At 38.0% G+C, this 20,068-nt stretch overlaps 1 long non-coding RNA gene across 1 annotated transcript in view; it reads left to right on the top strand.

Annotated features, from left to right (window-relative positions):
* Positions 1 to 1,401: 1,401 nt before the first annotated feature.
* The window catches only part of LOC148133180 (uncharacterized), a 60,047-nt gene continuing 41,380 nt past the window's right edge, over positions 1,402 to 20,068 (top strand). The window contains exon 1 of the long non-coding RNA XR_015747180.1: positions 1,402 to 1,477. This is a non-coding gene — a long non-coding RNA (uncharacterized LOC148133180). The remainder of the gene's footprint in view (positions 1,478 to 20,068) is intronic.

Genomic DNA, 20,068 nt, shown 5'->3' with positions numbered 1-20,068 from the left:
TGAAAATTCTTTAGTTTCACAACATAGAGACAGATTTAACCATAGTTTGAGAAAATGTGACCACCCTAGATTAAGCCCAGTCTAAAAATGCTAGGGAATTTCTAGAAGCCTGGCACTCTGACAAATTAGCCATCAATAGACACACAGACATTAACAATATCTATAAACCATGAAAAAGAGACAACTAACTAGCTAAAAAGGGAGCAAAAAGACCTAAGTATCTTTCCACCAGCAATCAGCACCCAGATCAGCAAAGATTAACTCCAAGATTAACATTAGACCAACAGTCATTGGTCTAGTCTAAACAATACCCTAGTCAAGAAACTGCCAAAGAAGTTAACAGTAAACACCCCAACCAAAGAATCTTTAAGATCACCCTCACCCACACTGTCATATAAACTGAGTATATATAGAATATAAACCAAGAATATAAACTAGAATAAAAAACCAAGAGCAAATCCCACTTCTTACGAGCACTGATGATGTTACCTAGTTTGGGTAATGTAATGTCTGCAAGAAAACAAACAAGCTCAGAGAGCACCAAGGACCCTTTATTTCAACCCTGAGCTACAGATATTCTCCTATATTGGTACTATCATCTTTATCTGTAAGCCATGACCTTCCTCCATTGAGCCAAAATGTATTAGCTTTGATTTATTTTGCTGATTATACATATGGAAGAAAAAAATTGAAAAAATTAAGATAAGGAATAATTAGTTATGCATTAAAATAGCATAATAAAAATATTGGGAATGAAACAATATATCGCTATAAAAGGATAGCCATTTGACTACCTCTGAAAAGATTATCCTTGTAGTGAAATAGTACAGTGTCATTGTCTGCCACTTGCTCAGATGGCTAATTTGTGTGCAGAAACATCGCCATAGCACTGGAGACCTATGCTTCATTTTGCTGACGGCTTACTTTCAAAAGAACACTATCAAAGAAAACACTGGAATGACAGGGAGGGGAAGTTCTCTCAATTTGTACGATGGCATTTAAAATGTTTATTTTTCCATTGTTCCATTATTGACTTTGAAGCCCACTCCATGCTGGATAGTGTCATCAGATGTCAGAGCCTTCCCAACTGGTGTCCATTGTTCTTGAACTACACAGAGGTAATTGCTTTCTCTTAGGGAAGGAGTTTGCTGTCAGGCAGCTGTTCAGTTAAACAATACCAGTAGGTAAAGCTTTCTGAGACCCCAATTTATATTCTGACTTGGTGCCAGAAGTATTGTCAATGCTTTGAAAGAGAAAGAGAAATAAGAATATTCACCTTAGAAGTGTGTAGCACAGTAGTGATATTTTGGATCATGAATACAATGGAAACAGAAAATGAGAAGGGCAGCTGAGTAATACCTTGAATGTGGCCTAACCAGACTGATTTTTGTTATGACCTACAGGAATGGCATTAAAAGAGTTGGTGCTTCTACTTGCCTTGTTTGCTGCCACTGAACAGTGGAAATCTACAAAATAAGTCTTCAATAAACTCCAGCTTTAGCTGGTTGTGGAATATAGTGAAGTACCAAATTTTTATTTTGATATCGGGCAATCATCTGGAGAAATATCTAAGGCACTGAAGGTCACCACCAAGAAAATAAAATTTCCCCAACTTTATAAATTATTATGATACATTGTGGGATATAATTTACCTTGTTGGATTAGGAGGAGAGTGATGCAGATTCAAGCCTTCATCCAGGATTGCATTTTTCTAGATACCTTGTTCCACACATTCACAGCTTGCCCTCAGAAGTTGTGGGAACGCCATCACTTGAGACCTTCAAGAAGAGATTGGACTGGCATTTGTCAGAAGTGGTGTAGGGTCTCCCGCTTGAGTGGGGGGTTGGACTAGATGACCTATAAGGTCCCTTCCTACTCAGTTTATCTATTATCTGATATTATTTCAGTCAAATATAACTTTATATTGTTTTGTGAAGATGAAAAAAATATGGGTGGGTGAGGAAGTGGCTTGTGTACGCTGAGAATTTTCTGGGGTTTCTTGAATAAAAGCAGATGAGATAAACAAGCAAGATGATCATTGATTTAGATTTGGGCCTGACTCAAATTAGGAAAAAAAATGTGGATTGATATACATCAAACCTATATTACTATTCACTCTTCCAGGCATGTATCTGTCCCAACAAATCTATACCCAAACTTATAGTAAAATATCTAGACATAGCTTATTTAGAGATATTGGGAGTTTATATTTATTCCTGAAAATGAATACATTTCTTAGGGCTCTTGGTTCCCCCCAGATCAGTGCAAGATTGCTGATACTTTTCATTGCTTTCTAGAATGACCATGTGATCTCAGTTGGAAAGAATCATAGAGAATCTAGACCATGGTTGACATGATCCTTGTAGGAATTTCTTTTTTAGATCTTTCACCATACTGGTAGCCCCTTACTTTATAATCCAGTTTGTCACTGTCCTTTCTGAACTATGGTGCTCAGAATTGGACACACTACTCAAATGGAGTCAGACTACAACAAACTAGAGTGGAACAGTTTCCCCCCTGATCTGAATTTTGTGTTCCTGTTAATTCATCCAGAGATGGCCTTTGCTTTCCTGGCAGCATGATATTATCTGATTTCTCTCAAAACAGAGGAAGACAAATAGAAGCTGCATGGAAATCAGGCTAAAGGAATAAAGCAGCTGGAGCAGTAAGGAAGAGAAAAAGAAAAGAAACAAATGAGAGTCAACTTTGGCGAAAATTTAGAAACAGAAAGAAGGGGTCTAAGAACCTGTGGCATATGGTGGAAATCTGATGCATTACTCTAGTATTTGATGTTGCACAACTGAAGGTAGAAAAGAAGATGGACTAGAGGGGGGTGCTGTTGAATTTGGACAGAGGTTTCAAGAGGTCTTGAAGAAGAATTTCTCTTCTTTGCTTTCATTCGTAAGAATTTCTTTCAATAGAATTCTGCTCATGGGCAGAGAATCATGGACTTCTGCTATCAATAGCTAAATGCTATTACCAATAAAATAACAGCTGATACAGTGAACCTGTAGAAGAAAACTGGGGATGGGCTGTCATTTTAAATTGGAGATGGTAAGACAGAAGGAGTGATCGCTAATATCCTCAGTAAGAAACTCTCCCTTTACTATCTAAATCAGTGGTTCCCAAACTTTTTCGGTCCACTGCCCCGTTGGTGCTACAAACTCATCCTCGGTGCCCCCCACCCAGGGATGGGATTCAAAGTTCTATGGTGTGGCCTAATTTGAGGGTGTGGATTGGTCACGTGACTGGATGGGCGTGGCTTGCTGGTCATGTGACTGGATGGGCGTGGCTTGCTGATCACTTGACTGGCTGGCCTGGCTTGCTGGCTGGGCATGGCTTGTTGGTCACATGACTGGGTAGATGTGGTTTTGTGGTCATATGACTGGGTTGGCATGGCCAGGTGACTGGCAATCAAGTGGTCCTCACTTTATGGCCAGTTGTTTAGCAAGTGTTCTAATTTATGACTGGCCTCTCCAGAGATACTTGACCTGTTTTGGAGTTTTGACAGCCATGCACACACATACACACACACACTCCCTTCTAACCCTGCTGGAGCAGGTCATTGCACTAGAATCGGCAAAGCATCTCTGATTAGATTCTAGTAGTGAATAAAATCTAATCAGAGATGCTTTGCCGATTCTTGGTTTGTTTTATTTGTACCTCTTTATTTTATGTTGCTGAATTGCATTGACATGTGTGTCCCTTCTTGTGCACAACCCAGAAGCTTTTGTGATTCTTTGCAGCAAAAATTACTGACCTCTGGCTTTGCTCTACTTTTCAAACATGCCGCCACTGCTGCGTTCTAGGTGCCGGCCCTGCAGGTCCACCCCTTTGAGCCCACTGCACTGGAGGGACCTGCCCAAGCAAGTCAAGTCAATGGGGTGAGCCTGAGAGAGGGAAAGAGAGAGAGAGAGAAAGAGAGAAGGAAGAAAAGAAAGAGAGAAGGGAAAGAAAAAAGGGACAGAAAAAGAAAGGGGGAGATGGAAGGAAGGGACAAAAAGAAAAATAAATAAAGAAGGAGGGAGGGAGGGAGGGAGGGAGGGAGGGAGAAAGAAAATGAGATATCTATTCTAGTCCAATCACCTGCTCCAGCAGGGTTAGAAGGGAGAGTGTGTGTGTGTTCCCCTTGTAATTTACCAGTACAATTTGGTTTTGCCTTCTTCAGAATTGGCACTGTAATACATTGGGGAAAAGTAATTTTTAGGGTGGTGATCTGGTCCAATGGATCCTCCTTAAAGCCTCAGCAAAATGTGAGAGCTTCCTGATAGTCTTGACCATGTTTCGTCCACAAAACCTTTAATAGAAGCCAAAGATGTTTCAATGTAGAAAAGGGCCTCAGTCTAAACTAGGCCTCATTTCAATCTGATGCATCAGGTCTCTCTCTCTCTCTCTCTCTCATTCTCTGTCTCCCCCTCCCTCCCTCCCAGACTGGCTTTGCTCTACTTTCCCAATGTGCCTGCAGGGCTGGCAGTTTGAACATGGATGGATGGATGGATGGATGGAGAGAGAGAGAGAGAGAGAGAGAGAGAGAGAGAGAGATAGAGAGAGATAGATAGATAGAGGCAGACTTTAGATAGATGGATGGATAGATAGATAGATAGATAGATAGATAGATATACGACGATAGCTGGACATTGACAGTATAATTGGATTGACAAAGATAAATTATATATCATAAGGCATAAAAGAAAAGTATCAATCCATAATAACGAGGTAGCGATATAAGTTGAAAACACAGGCTGAATATATCAACCCACACAAGTTGGTTATGAAAACAAAAGAAGATGTTTGAAACTGCTTAAAATAACGATGGCTAAGATCTTTTTGCTCTTAATGCAGCTCCCTCTTTCTTTCTGCCCCTTTCTTTTCTTTCTTTTCTCAAAATTTTTCCAATGCCAACTTCCCGGGCACGATCTCTCTTCTTTCTTTTTCTTTCAAGGTCCACTTATTTGTGTATGTATTGTGACTGGTTTTAATTGTAAACATTAATAAACTATATTTTTTAAAAAAAGATAGATGATAGATAGATAGATAGATAGATAGATAGATAGATAGATAGATAGATAGATAGATAGATAGAACTATATTGGTAGATAGGTGGATAGGAATAGATAGTAGGTAGGTAGGTAGACAGAAAGTCAGGAAGGCAGACAGACAGACAGACGAGCAGAACTTTTGGATGGATGGATGGGTGGGTGGGTGGGTGGATGGATGGACGGACAGACAGACAGAAAGAATGTGACAGCAGCGGCACTTTGGGAAAGTAGAGCAAAGCCAGAGTGGGAATTGAACTCCACACAAATTGCCAAGGTTGAGAAACACAGGCTGAATATATCAACCCAGCCATTCTGTTTTAGAGTTTAGCATGCTGTTTGATTCCGGCTTAGTCAATAAACGATGGCTAAGATCTTCCTGCTCCTTAATGCAGCTACCGTGCATGGGTTCTGCATTCGAGGTGCCGGCTATGGAGCGATGAAACAGTCAATGGGCTGTGTAGCCAGCAGTCAATGAGCCTGCGGGGCTGGCGCCTCGAATGCCCCCCTGCTGCCTCTTAGTGCCCCTTGCTGGCCCCTTGCCTCTTAGCGCCCCTAAGGCATTTCACCCACCCCCAGGGGTGGTACCACTACTTTGGGATCCACTGATCTAAATGATACTTGAAGTAAGGGAGAATCATTAGAACTGTTGGGCTTTTTATCACAACTTTGGAATCCCTCCCCCTAACATCATTTTACCATTTCCATGGGAGAAAATGGAGCTCTCTTAGTTCTATTAATGTGAAAGGTAGCATAAGGCTGTGTGGACATATACAGAAAGTGAGAAGAAAGTGAGAAGAAAGTGAGAAGAAAGTCTCATCTTTCACTTTTGGAATTTCCTCTGCCACTTCTTTCTACCCTTTTCCAGCTACAATTACACATGAAAAAGAAGAATTTTGGAACAAACAAGACATCTCACATAATTTTTAAGATTACCCCCAGTGAACATTGAAATTCATTCATGATTCAGTTCTGGCAAACTTTATCAGTAATTGTAACATTCTGCACTTCAAAAAGGCAATTGGACTTTCTTGAACTGGGTGGCCCTGCAGTTTTTAAAGACTGGTGTGTGAATATTGTCTACACATTTCTTCAGATTTGTCACATTATTTTAAATCTACAGACAGGAAAGAAAATATTTTTGTTTTGTTTTGTTTCCATTGTCACAATCTGTCATTTTAAAGAACCAACCTAACTGAAGGTTCTAGCTGCCAATATTTTGACCAGAGCAGACAGTAAAAGAGTTGAAAGTTGTAACAGAAATATAATGATTACAATTACAATTATTATTTCTAAATAAGCTAAAATAATATTTTCAAGCCATTCTAAACTCAAACCTAAACATGTTCCCATCAACTTTATTTTTAATATATTTATTACAAATAGTTATATCCAGCCTTTGAGAATATAGCTAGTCCTTTTGTAAGCCACCACAACTGGAGCCGGCAACTAGGCTGTAAGACAAAATGGTTGTAAAACAAAACTATGACTGTACTTACAACCTTACTTCAGCTTTTCTTTGCTTTACAGACCTCTGAATGTCATAAATATGAGGAATGGTTGCAAAGTAAAATTTTTTCCATCAGCACTGTAACTGTGAATGCTCACTAACCCAAGACCGTTGCTAAGGGAGGACTATCTGGAGCAATAAGCCTAAATGATTTAATAATGCATATAAATGAAAATACAATCAATATTATTTAAAAAGCAAAAAAAGAAATCTCTTCACAAGGTAATTAGAGGTTAAAGGTGGTGGAGTGAACGTGTAAGAGAGTACAGTGGAGATTTATGTTGGTTGTCACCTACCATAATGGGACTCTTTGATTTTGGCTAAGTGCATTGTATGAACTGAAAGCTTATGATGTATCAAATCAATCATAGTGGCTTATGCTAGAAAGCAGGATTAAACTAATGCATAGTTTGGTGTACTGTGTGAAACTAACTTCTGTGTATAGGTAGCTGAAACTAACTATGGAACATGCTTTGAGACTAAAATATTGGTGTTGGGGAGGCCATTTAATGCAGAAATTTTGGTGTCTTCATATTGTGTATAAACTGTGGCATTCAACATGACCATTATAGATTCATGACCATTAATCGATGAATGTATGACACATGCCAATGACATTTAAAAAAATAAAATTGCAATAAACTTAATAAGTGAGAATAATATAATTTTATATAAATAATAAATACATACAGTAGTTTTAGGACAGAAATGTAACAATGAAAATGTAATCACATTAATATTAATGTGATACTTTCTCTTAGAGGAGTGGCATTTAAAAAAAAATTCTATGTAACTTCAAGATATCACCCTCAAACAGGTCAGCTATTATGTAGGAATTATTTGATATATATACATTTACACAATGTTTACTCTTGATTGCAGGGCAACATGTTCCCTCAAAAGATGTATTGTAATCAGACTAAATGTGACAGCACAATGTTTTTTAATGTTATTTTCTACTTAAAATGGTTCCTTTTTATTTATTGATCCTCTGGTTAACTTTGAAAGAAACAATCCCTTATCATTCTATTTTTAATTCCAAGTGGTTTGACTCAAAACTGATCTGAAAGGAACCTTGTCATTCCTTGTGACATGTGCTTCTAATCTCAATATCTTCTATCAAACTCTAAAATGATTTCTGAAACTTTAAATAAACATAATATTCAGGACATTTTGGAAGATGTGTAGTGGTTAAGATAGCAGGCTAGAAACTGGGAGACAGTGAGTTCCAGTCCTACCTTAAACAGAAAGCCAGCTGGGTGATCTTGGGCAAACGCAAATCACTTTCTCTCAGCCCTAGAAAGTAGGAAAGGGCAAACCACTTCTAAAAAAAAAAAAAAACCTTGCCAAGAAAATTTAAGAAATTTGTTGATGCAGTCTCCAAGAATCAGACACCATTTGAACAAAAGAAGAAAAAAGCCCCCTTTAATCTAATTAATAAGAACTGTGCCACAGATATTTGTTGGAAACAGCTAGATTGGATGGTAAATGAGGATCTGATAGGTTGGAACAACTGGATTTAGAATAGGTTACACTAAACCAGATTAGGGTTTGACACCATCCTTTGTGACTGAAAAATATAGCCAGGCTCCCAAGTCAGCTCTGCTTATTCTGTTTATAGACTTCAAGCAGGCATTTTACTCAATCTTGAGGAAAATGCTTTGGCCTAAGCTGAAAGCCTCTAACATTTGACAGACAGATCCTCACTCTCGTACACACTTCATAATAATATCAGATTGAGTTTGAACTGTAACATAGCAGGCCACCTCTCAGATGTAACCTTAAGCAGCATGGGAATTAAGCAAGGGTAATGGCTCTGCTATTATTTAACTATTACAGTATGTCAATCTAATGGTGAGACCCTTAAATAAAGAAGAACATCGTTCCCTCCAAATTGGCAAATAGGTATCAGTACTGCTTTAAACAAATGACATGCTAATTTTAATAGTCTACTGGTTGATTTAGAAGGACCATGGGAACACTATTCATTTCCTACAACCATTGCAAATAAATTATGAAAAAAACTAAGAGTGTGCACTTGGCAAGGGGAAATAAAACTACCCTGGAGACTTGATGGAAAATTCATCGATCAAGTATCTTGGGTTTGTTTTTTTGTTTTTGTATTTGATGTTTGCACACAGGGAAGCAAAATGCTTATAATGGAGAGATGGCCATAGTATTCACCAACCATTCTTTCCTTTTTCTTCTGCAGAAGTTCACTGTTATCCTAACCATAGTGCATTTATTTGAGGCCAAGGTTCTGTACGGGACTCAGCTAAATCCAGGTATCAATTACATTAAACTTGAAAGTGTACAAATTAACCTCTAAAAAAAGTTGCTCCATGCAGCAAGTTGTGTCCTTAATGGAGCCCTACAGTTGGTAGGCTGGTAGGACTACTGAGGGTTGAGAAAAGGACATGGCTAAGTATTTATAAAATACTGTCTAAAGATTCATTTTCAGTCCTAACATTTGACATCTCTTATCTTGCTGGACAAATTCCAATAATCTGGAAACAGCAAATTGAAGACAGTTCAGAAATTGGGTTTTACTCCAGAAGAATTGCTGACACTGGGATAACACTCTATGGTTTTCTTTGACAAAGTATCCTGGATACAGAATTGTAAATTGAATACACCAAAGTATCAAATGGAATACAACTGGGACGTTATAAGTTCCATTTCAAACCAGCCCAGTATCTTAACCAACTTACAGTTAATGAATAGATAGCACTTGTGGCCAGGAGGGTTTTTGCATAGATCTGTCTTGTGCACCAGTTGTGACTTTTCTGGATTAAGAGATTTTTCTGAAATTCATTCTATAATGGGCTGTTTTTGAAGATGACTTAGAAGCTACAGCTGGTTCGAAATATGTGTATGTGTGTAATTATGGATGTCTTTACTTTACCCATGTAACATCTCTACTTTGCAAACTATGCTTGTTGTTAGTGAGCTTCTGAGTATAATTTAAGGTTTATGTTGTCATCCATAAAGCTATTCAGTTCTGCTTATGATTGGACATGGCTTGCCTTTTCCCTGATGTGTTATTAGGTAATATTTTGCTTCTTTTGGTCATTTCTGTATTTTTATTGGTACTATTTTGCTGCTGTCAATTTTGTAAATGAGGTAGCATACAAGTTGATTAAATTAAAAAAAAAATACACTAGTGGATCTTTCTTGTGTCTCCCCAATGCCAGATATTTCTTTGCTATAAGAGTAGCAATGTGAACCTGCATCATCATTCCCGTAGAGTTCTATGCTCCCCGTTATTCTCAAGTTCCTCAAGCACTTGCTACATATATGTCACACCAGTCCTGATCTCCATGTTAAAGGGATCTCTGTAGATTATGTAGTGTAAACCTCAAATACCCACTAATTTCAGCCACGGTGGATTCCAATAATCCCACAACTTGTCATTTCACCTATGTTACCTTCTCAGTTTACAATACAACCTTTAAAACCCATTGCTTTCAGCAATCAGTGCTTCCTGCAACCTGTTAGAGCACCAGGCTAGAAAGTGGGAGACTATGAATTCAAGTCCCATGTTAACTATGAAAGTCAGCTGGGTAATTTTGGGCCAGTCTCTCTCTCTCTCTCTCAGCCCAATTCACCTCACAGGGTTATTGTTGTGGGGCAAATAGGAGCAGGAAAGTGTTTCTAATCCGTTCCTATCTCCTTGACTATCCTTCCAGACCTCATAAGTCATCATTGGCACTAGCATCCCTCCTGCTTTCAAAATCTTCATTGTGCTAGTCTTTGTAGCAAACTCTCCTATTGAACAAGTTTTTTCACATTTTCATGTGTACAGCTTATTTTTTTTAATAACAATTTACATTTCTGTCCAAAAATGGAACCACCTCCATTCAATATCTCTGTCAAATCCAGGTCTATTACTATTCTTATCCTTCTTCCTCTTGATAAAATACCTGAACTTCCATCTGTCCACTCTTAACTATGGTCTCATCCACAGCAAGCTATTTGGTCAATTCACTTCTTCTCAAAACCCTACCCATCTTCATTCATTCTCATCTCTCACCTGCACTGTTCCATGAGTTGAACCCTACAAAATATTCTTAATATCTTTCCTACTTTAGTTTGATTTCAATCAAGCCTACGTTCAATTGCCAACCGTACAATATGAACAAATACAATGCTGTTTACACAGAATTAATCTTTTTAAACTTGACTTTAACATACAAAGATTCATTCCCCATTGTGCCTTTCACATAATACACGTAGAATTTGAGAATACATGCGACAAAACAAATGAAGAAGGATTATTATTTATTTGGGTCTTATAAAAAGATACATTTTTTTACTGCTAACCTTGAATTTTCCCTTAGCTTGTTGATGACTTTTTCTTGCACATCACTGATCCTGTTCTGACTATATCAGCTTTGGCAATCACTTCTGAATTCAAGTAAAGAATGACAGCGATGCTTTTTTCATTCTGACAATCCAATTTTTACAGGCTTCTGTTATCCTACATAGGGGTCAAGGGTTTTCAAGTAGTGTTAACAAAAATTAGATTAAATTTAAAAGTTGGGAATTCTAATTAAATGAATGTGACAGCCATTTGTTTTTAAAAGTCAAAGTCTTCCTTTTCCCATTTCCACCTTTAGAGGTGATGCTGCTTATCACAGAGTGGAATCATGATGCAGACTTGAAACCACATTGCTAGCTGCTACTATGCATTCTAATCTCATGAAGACCTAATTTCCTTTCTCTCCTGGGATCTGTAAAGTTTCAATTCTTCCCTTTCTGTCATTGGCCTAAAGAAATAAATAAATTGACAAACAGGAAATAGACAGATAAATGCATAGTTCTTTTTCAAGGAGTTTACAACCCCATAGGAAATTCAAATAGACTGTTAGCAAGATCAGAGGAAGCGCAATTTATTTAATTGTGGTTTTTTTTAAAAGAACAAAGGAACAAAGGAAACATCTTCCATTCCAGAGATGGCAGCCTCAATCTCTTAAGATCCCTTAACAGGATCTAGGAATCCAGGAATCCTGGGTCAACCCTTCACGTAACCCTGACAGGTTTCACTATCATCCATGATGGAAGTGTAGCAATATGAATTTGAAGTTACAAAGAAGTTTCAAAGTGCGTAATCTCAAAAAAGACATGTAAAACATGCCCACCCATGCTTGTTTCCCAACACTTCCCTCTCCTCCCATGAGCCCATCCCTTTCCATTAGTGTTTCAAACTCCCACAGGAATATTATAGGGAGTGTGATGGGGTGAGAGGCTACTGAGTCCTTTATAACTGGAAAGAAGGTAATCAAGAAACATTCCTAATACTGCAAGAAAAGGAATCTCCCATCACCTTGTAATGCTTAGGTAAAAGAATCCTCTCTCAGGACCCCTAAAATTCAGTCAATGTTTCTCGCTCCTCAAAAAAAAAAAAAAATGATCAGAGACACAGGGAGAGAGGGAAAACACTAAAATGAAATTTTGTCCCAATTTTATTTTCAAGTTTTATACCACGGTGTATCTTCAAAATGAACAAACCTTCTTCACAGCTATAAGAAAACACTTATAGAAATTGGCATTAACTATAGAATTCCTTTTATTGTAAAAGTCAGAGTGTTGGTCTATGTCTTTTTGGAACTGGCCCTTCTAAACTTGGGCAGCTGAGTCAGGAAAGGCCAAGCAGATGGGGAAGAAGCAAGGGAAGGAGGATCTAGTGGTGCATCATTAGCAATGTGAGGAATTTCATTTACTCCTATTATAGCCAACTGCTAGAAAGGAAGGACTTTGTTCAATTATTTGTAAAAGTTATTGCATCTCTCTGTCTCTGTCTGTCTGTCTGTCTGTCTGTCTGTCTGTCTGTGCACGTGTGCGTGTGTACATGCATCTACTACTCCAAATCTATATGGAACTTTTGTGCTTTGATTGGATGGTATCAATAGTCTGGTTTGAGGAAAAAACAATTAGTACACACCTTTTCATGATTTCCCGTTGGACAGAATGAAAGAAGATACTGCTGGTGTTTATATCAAGTATAAGGTTTATTTATGTATTTAAACATTTAAACATTGTATGGCTACCTGTCTCAGAACCACAACTGTGAGTTCACAATAGTTACATAAAACCAAACATCATATAAGAAGATAAAAACAAAATAAATAAAAATAAAAATGTGATCAATGAAACATAGCACCACAATAAGTCTCCCTTGATGCAACCAAGGGCAGTTTATTCTAGCTCTGATTTCATCCTATCCCAGAGCTTAGGAATTAATCATTAATACTTCAAGATTAACCCAAACATTCTGCTGGGCAAATTATTTCAATGGCTGATTTGCATGGGAACTGCTAGGATATCTGATTTGTAAGATTCCAGTGGACAACTATTCATGCCCTTCTCAATACTTTTCTGCTGCTTTACTAAAGGCAAGCATGGCAAAGTCAAACATGCTGAAATTAAACCAACCCATAAAGACAGAACTATAGAATGCAATCCCATGGACTTTGATATCAAGGTATATAAAAATAAGGTAATGCTGACTGTATGGAATCTCACCTCAAAGGAAGATACTAATCTTCTCCTGAGTTGTTGCTTCAGTCCCTCTACAGCTGGGGTGTCCAACTCGCATTGTCATGGTGTCATCACGTGATATATTGCAACTTTTCCCCCCTTCGCTAAACCAAGCCTGGGCCTGAGCAGCATGTGATGCATTTGGCTCTCAGGCCTTGAGTTTGACAGCCCTGCTCTAAGGATGGTTTGGGGGCCAGTATCAAACTTGGTAAAAGAAATATTTATTATTTCATTCCTGGTATGTAAATAGAAAGTTAAGACAATTTTTGGCTGTGGTTGCCTTATCATGGTTGCCTTCACTTATAATTTGGTGAACTAAATATTGAACAGATAAATAAAAATAATAATCAAGAAATAAACTGTCATGCAGACAAGATTGATGTATAAATTGTCATGAAGTAAGAGAGGCAAGAGGCTGATTCTCAGGTCCAGGGTATTTAGAGCCCTGATCTTAATGCATGTAATTTGGTCCAAATAATTTCTGTTACTTGAAAGAAATAAGAATGTGGAAACGGGACTTTTTTTTTCACTTTCTCTTCCTGGGGTTACTATTTAGTTGCAAAGTTTCAGTTAAAATGTATCTTTTAGAAGTCTTGTTGAAGTTTTACTGTAGATTCTTTTTAATTCCAGGCAGTCTCCTCCCTCTTCCAGATCCTGCCCTTATTCTTTTTCTGTCCCTTCCTGCTTATGAAAAAGAAAATTTTTAATGTCTAGAAATCTTTATTATCCCTTTGGCATTTTGTTTTATTTTCAGCTTAATTCCTATTGATGTCAAAGTGGATTTTTCCAATTTCTTATTTAAGTCTCTTAATTGTCAGTGTAGGGAAGGAGAGAGAAGAAAAAAAAGCCAAACCTTTCCCTTTTCACTTTCCTTCGCTGCTTCCAACTCTTCTTTGTTATTTTTTGTAAGTTTAAATTCCAGGGTACCTTAGCTGTTGCTTTTACAATTTAACCCAGTCAGCCAAAACTTTCACTTCTTATCTTCCTCCTGCACATTCTTTTCCGGTCGACCACCGCTGCAACCGCCTTCGGGAAAGGGAGTAATGGCCAGCTGAGGAGGAGAGATGCAGCTCTCCTCAACCCTGCTGGCGGTCTCCCCCCTCTTCACCACCTCTACGGGGTGGCTTAGCCCCGAAACCAGCCGGCTCGGGGCGCTCTAGCGGCGAGCCCAGACAGAAACCATGCACGATGGTGGATTTCTGTCTGTCGCCGAAGCCCTTCAAACCAGAAGTCAAGAAATACTTTTTTCAAGGATAGAATTGTTGCCATCTAATGAAGCTGCCATTAAAAAGTAAGATATGCTGTTGGAGAGAATAGTGAATGAGGAACTGAATGAAGAGCTGAATTAACAACCTCTTTTTCTTTCTTTCTGCATATACCACTCAGAAGAATAATGTATTGGGCTCTTAGCAGCAATTTTCAATTAATTCATATGTGAATATTATTACAATTTTCTCCATTTTTTTGGAGGAAAGACAATGAGTCAAATTTTCTTCTGATCTCTCGGTCATTATCTCCAGATAACATTATCTTGAAGAGTTGTTGTAGGGAAAATTGGAGAAGGGAGCTATAAATATATTACACTGACCTCCTATATAAAAGGTGGAATATAAATTTATCAACTATTATAAAATATCTTTCCTTCCTTTCTTGCATTTTCACTACTGGAATTTCACATCTCATATCTTCAATCACATGAGAAACAATAAACTAATGTGATCATAAAGGTTATTTTGTGTTCAGGTATGATGGACACTCTCTCAGGTTTGTTCAACTCTTGGCCTTACAGTGTTCAGGTACTATTTCAATGGGTATGTATTTAAAAAGTGGTTTCAGCATTAACCAGGCTCCTGAGAATATATGGTCACTATATTTTGCTAACTTCCTGTCTAGATGTTTGGATGGCTTTACATGAGGGGCTGCCCTTGAAGATAGATCAAAACACCTGATTGGAATAAAAAGTAGCAGCAAATTCACTCATTGAAACTGGATGTTATGATTATATTACACCAGTATTATATAAACTTCATTCCTAGTTCCTCTCAGCTAATAGTACCTGAAGGAACATGTCTTTCTATATATATGATTATTTAGACTTTAAAATAATCCTCTGGAACCTGCTCCAGTTCTAAATCCATGCTCAAGGCAAGGACTGGTAGTCTGAGAGCAGGTCATTTCAGTGCTGGAAGCTCAGTTGCAGAATACTCTCTTTTGTGAAGCATATCTGGCCTTTATTATATTACCTTTTCAGCAAAGGGAATACTTGTCTACATTCTCCAGAGACTCTTGATATGCTAGCTAGATCATACAATTTTAATGGGTAGACTGCAACAAAGCTTTTTAACCAGTATGTGTCTGCTGTCTATGCTTATACTATTTTTAAAACATACAGTTGATATTATTTAAACAGTGATTTCAATTTATTGGATCGCAGAATCCTCTCTGTTTTAAAGGGCAGTGCATGCTCATTTTTGCAACCATTTGACTGTTAAAAGTTCCTTTTCTGAGCTTTTTCATTTCGTATTTGAATGCCCTTTATTTATATATTTGTACCACTCCCTGTGTGATTATTTTTTCCAAAGCATAATAAAATTTATATTTATTCATCATTCACTGTTACTCTTGATTCATACTCAAATTCTGACTTTTCTTTCTTCTCTCTTTTTGATACCATAATCAAAGAGGCCATATTTAAATATGTCAGAATAGGTCAGGCGCTCTGAGAAGAAAGATGTCTCATTAAATGGCTTGCTCGCTCTCTGTTGTTGCAAGATACAGTGAACAGACTCATTAAAGGGTCTACATTCTTTTGCTGTCGTGGTCATGATTACAATAATCCTGCCCTCTGAGCAATTTTTTAAAGACATTTCCTCATAAATGGAAGACAATTTTTCCTTTGTTTTCTTCTCTTTCTCCCTCTTTAGAGGGGAAAAAATTGATCAAAGGCCCGTCCCCTTCTTCTTTCCACCAGATACGGGAGAAAATAATACAGTGTATAACTCAGACTAGTACAATCAGCTCAGATATGCCATACAAAATATACAAAGATTGAAAACCTATAATCTAGAATGCTGTAGAGAAAAGGTACCTCTTACCCTGATGCCAAAGAGATTAGCATGAATTCCCAGTAATCTGGGGCGCGGAATGGGAAGGTATGTTGTTATCTTACTGACAACCGAGAAGATTCTTTCTCCAATAGCCACTCCCTAAGTATAATTTCACTGGTTTATGTCAGTGGTGGGATTCATTTTTTTTGCTACCTGCTTTGTGAGTGTGGCTTGGTGGGCATGGCAGGGAAAGGATACTGTAAAATCTCCATTCCCACCCCACTCCAGGAGAAGGTTACTGCAAAATCCCATTCCCTCCACACCCCACTAACCTGCTTTCCATTCTCCTGTGCAGGGCAACAAAAGAAGACCCAGCTGATCAGCTGGGACTCAGGAGGCAGAGAATAGATGGGGGTGGGGCCAGTCAGAGGTGGTATTTTCTGGTTCTCCAAACTACTTAAAATTTCCACTACCAGTTCTCTAGAACTTGTCAGAACCTGCTGAAAACCACCTCTGGTTTATATGAAGAAGGACCCTCGACCATAGGATTCTAGAGTTGGAGCCTCACTTGGGCTACCAAATCTAATCATCCGCTCAATCTTCAAATTAAACTATTCCAGGCAGATTGGAATAGTTGCCTTTGCTTGAGCACATCAAGAGAAAGAGATCCGACTAATTTACTCAATCTGAGTAATTTGTTCCACTGTCAAACTTGCTCTCACACTTAGAAATTTTTTTTTTGTAAAAAAAAATATTGTTTGGCATTTTCCTTCCTGTAACTTCAGTCACTTACTATCCTGCTATCTCTAAAACAACAAAGAAAAATCTTTATCTTCTGTGTAACATCCAGAGGTATTTGAAGTGCTAGTATATGGTGACTAACTTGACCTTTTTCAAGGCTAAACACATGATGATCTTAGGGTTTGGTTTATATCAGAGGTGTGAAAATCACATCATTATCATTGCCTTTCTATGAACTGCTTGCAGTTTCTTTCAAATCTTCTTAAAGTATGATGACCAGAATAGGACAGCATTGGGAGGATACGTCCAAATGAGTAGCATAGAACAATTACTCTCAATGATTTGGAAATTATGCTTTTGTTTATGCTGTAAAAATTATATTTGCCTTTTATAATAGTCATGCCACATTGTTGGCTCGTATTTCATTTGCAATTAGCCATTTCCAAGTTCTTTTCCCCATATAGATATATATTTTATCCTCCATCCAATCCTTGTGCATAAGGTTTGTTTGTTGGTTGGTTTGTTTTTTTTCCTAAGTAAAGAACTTTGCACTTACCTTTTTTAAATTTCATTTTGTTACTTTCAGGTTATTGGTTCAACCTGTCGAGATCATTTCAGATTTTATATTAAAAATAAACCCTTAATTTAATGGGTCTCAGTTTAGCAATCAAAATCTGTTGGATCTTGAAGATTGTTGAGTAAATGAGTCTTAATGTGTAGTCTGCTGATTATATCTGGCACTCATTCCTCTAGCTCTTACATTGGCCAGCTCATAGAGCTGAGTGGTCATTATGGCTCTTCTGTATCCAAGTTCTGATCCTTACCCTACTTGTGATGACATGGGATTTCTTGGCTGTAATTCATATTTGCTGTGCTAATCCACCACTTATGTGGTTGATGAAGTCACAATCACAGCTGTGGTACTTAAACACTCACACACATCTCACTGCTTTTTGCTCTTCAGCTGTAGCTCTAATTCCGCTTTTCATTGGGAGACAGGGGACTTTCTTGATCCAGTATCCATTTAATAAGTCCTTTGGCTTTAATGAACATCCTTCCCTATTATTTCTCTAAACCAAGGGTTTTTGTTTGTTTTTTAAAAAAAATTATTAAATTTTCACCTTTAAAAAACAAATTCTATATAATTTTTTGCAGTTATTTGTGACATCAGTTACACCATTCTCCTGTACATACATATACATACACTATTTACAAGTACCACTTTAAAGCTTCTACTTTTGCATTATATTTTTTTCTATTGTCTAACCAGACATACCATTTTTCCCAGGTCATATACTATTCTTTATCTTCTCTCTCCTGCAATTCCATTGTGAATTTGTTCATTTCTGCGCAATCCATTACTTTTTTTTATAATCCTGTCATTCGTGGGTGTACCGTCTAATTTCCAATTTTAAGCATATAGTATCCTAGCCACTGTTAAAATGTGTATCATTAAACATTCATTCTCTTTTGTATATTCTCCTTTGGTTATCCCTAGTAAAAACATTTCAGGTTTGGGTACTATCTTTAGACTTGTTATTTCCTGTAACCAGATCTGTATCTTATTCCAGAATTCTTTCGCTTTTGGGCAGGTCCACCACATGTGAAAGAATGTACTGGGTTTCTTTTTACATTTCCAATTCAACTCTGATTTTAAGTTTGGATAAATTTTAGCCAATCTCACCGGTGCTAGATGCCAACGATAAAACATTTTATACAAATGTTCATTTATATGAGGCTGCCAATGTTAATTTATATTTTTTTTGTCCATAATCTTTCTCAATCTTCTGATTGTATGCTGTATCCAAAATTTTTCATCTAGGTTATCATGGTGGGTTTCACTACCTCCTCTTCTCTATTGAATTTTAAAAGATAATTATACATTTTGGTTATAGGGTTGCAACAATCCTAACCTTAATTCTAAACCAAGGTTTTATTTCTAAGCATTCTCTTAATATCTCCATGCAAATCATTAATGAACACACTGAATAACAGAGGACTCAGGACTGATCATTAGACTATCCCATTTGATACTTTTGTCCAATTTGATGACAGCAATAATTGATAAGCACACTTTGATTATAATTTTTGAGCCAGCTATAAATCTATTTTAATTGTCTTTCCAGTCAGCTCCCTTTTAATTACCTTGCTAATGGGATGTCATGGAGTCATTTCTCAAATGCTGTCATGGCCAGCTCAGGCTCAGGGGAAAGTGATAGAGAGGAGCCTGTTGCAGGACAGCTGGCTGGATCTCAGCCTGAAGAAACTTTGAGGTTGATTCACCTTCCTATGCCCACAGTCAGAAGATGAAGAATTGGGGTTGGCAAGACCTTCCCAGCCCCAGAGCATACCAACAAAAAGCAATGGCATTCAGTGCATCTCCTTGCACACCAGAGGTGTTCCCAGTCTTGATGGAGAGCACTGTTATGCCTTGCTGAAACTAAATCTTCTATATTAAGCAAGTTACCCAGTTTTTTTAAAAAATAACTTTAATCTAGCAATATTTGTTTCCAATACATGAATGCTGATTTGAGGTTATGTTGTATTATATATTTAAATTTCAAACCTTTGGTGTTTCAAGTTCAACATCAATATTTTTATTTAAACTCCAAAGGAATGGTATTGGTATTGGTATTGTTTATTTAATTCAGGGTCCAACCACTGGGCCACGGACGGCACCGGTCCGTGGAACATTTCCTACCAGGCCGCCAGTTTGCTGGCGCCGCCATCTTGTTTGACGAGAAAGTGCTTCCGGGTGAGCTTTTCTGATTGGAAAGCGGCGTTTGGGTCCTGAAGGAATCCTCGTGCCTTAGTTTCATCGAAGGGGGCGCTTGAGCGAAACTAAGGCACGAGGATCTTTCAGCACCCAAGGCAAGGCGAGCCGGCGACCGTCGAAGCCGTCCCGAAGCGAAGCCCATCGACAAAAGGTACAAAGGAGGAGTTGAAGGTGGTGGGGAGAAGCGGGGACGGCTGGCTGCCCTGTCGCCGGCTCGCCTTGCCTTGTCATGCATGTTGATGCCGGTACCGGGCCGCGGATCGTTTGTGATGCTGGTACCGGGCCGTGGCACAAAAAGGTTGGGGCCACTGAATTGAATAGTCAAATGACCATATCAATAACATAACGTAAATATATAACAAGACAAAATGCAGATAAGTTAGATATATAAAAATACAGTAATAAAAACATATGTGGA

Source organism: Notechis scutatus, chromosome 1 (assembly GCF_049901735.1).
Source record: "Notechis scutatus isolate UNSWTSFEM ecotype Mainland chromosome 1, rNotScu1.2, whole genome shotgun sequence".
Taxonomy (NCBI): domain Eukaryota; kingdom Metazoa; phylum Chordata; class Lepidosauria; order Squamata; family Elapidae; genus Notechis; species Notechis scutatus.
Note: the sequence above shows the minus strand (reverse complement) of the source record. Positions and strands in the feature narration are given on the sequence as shown.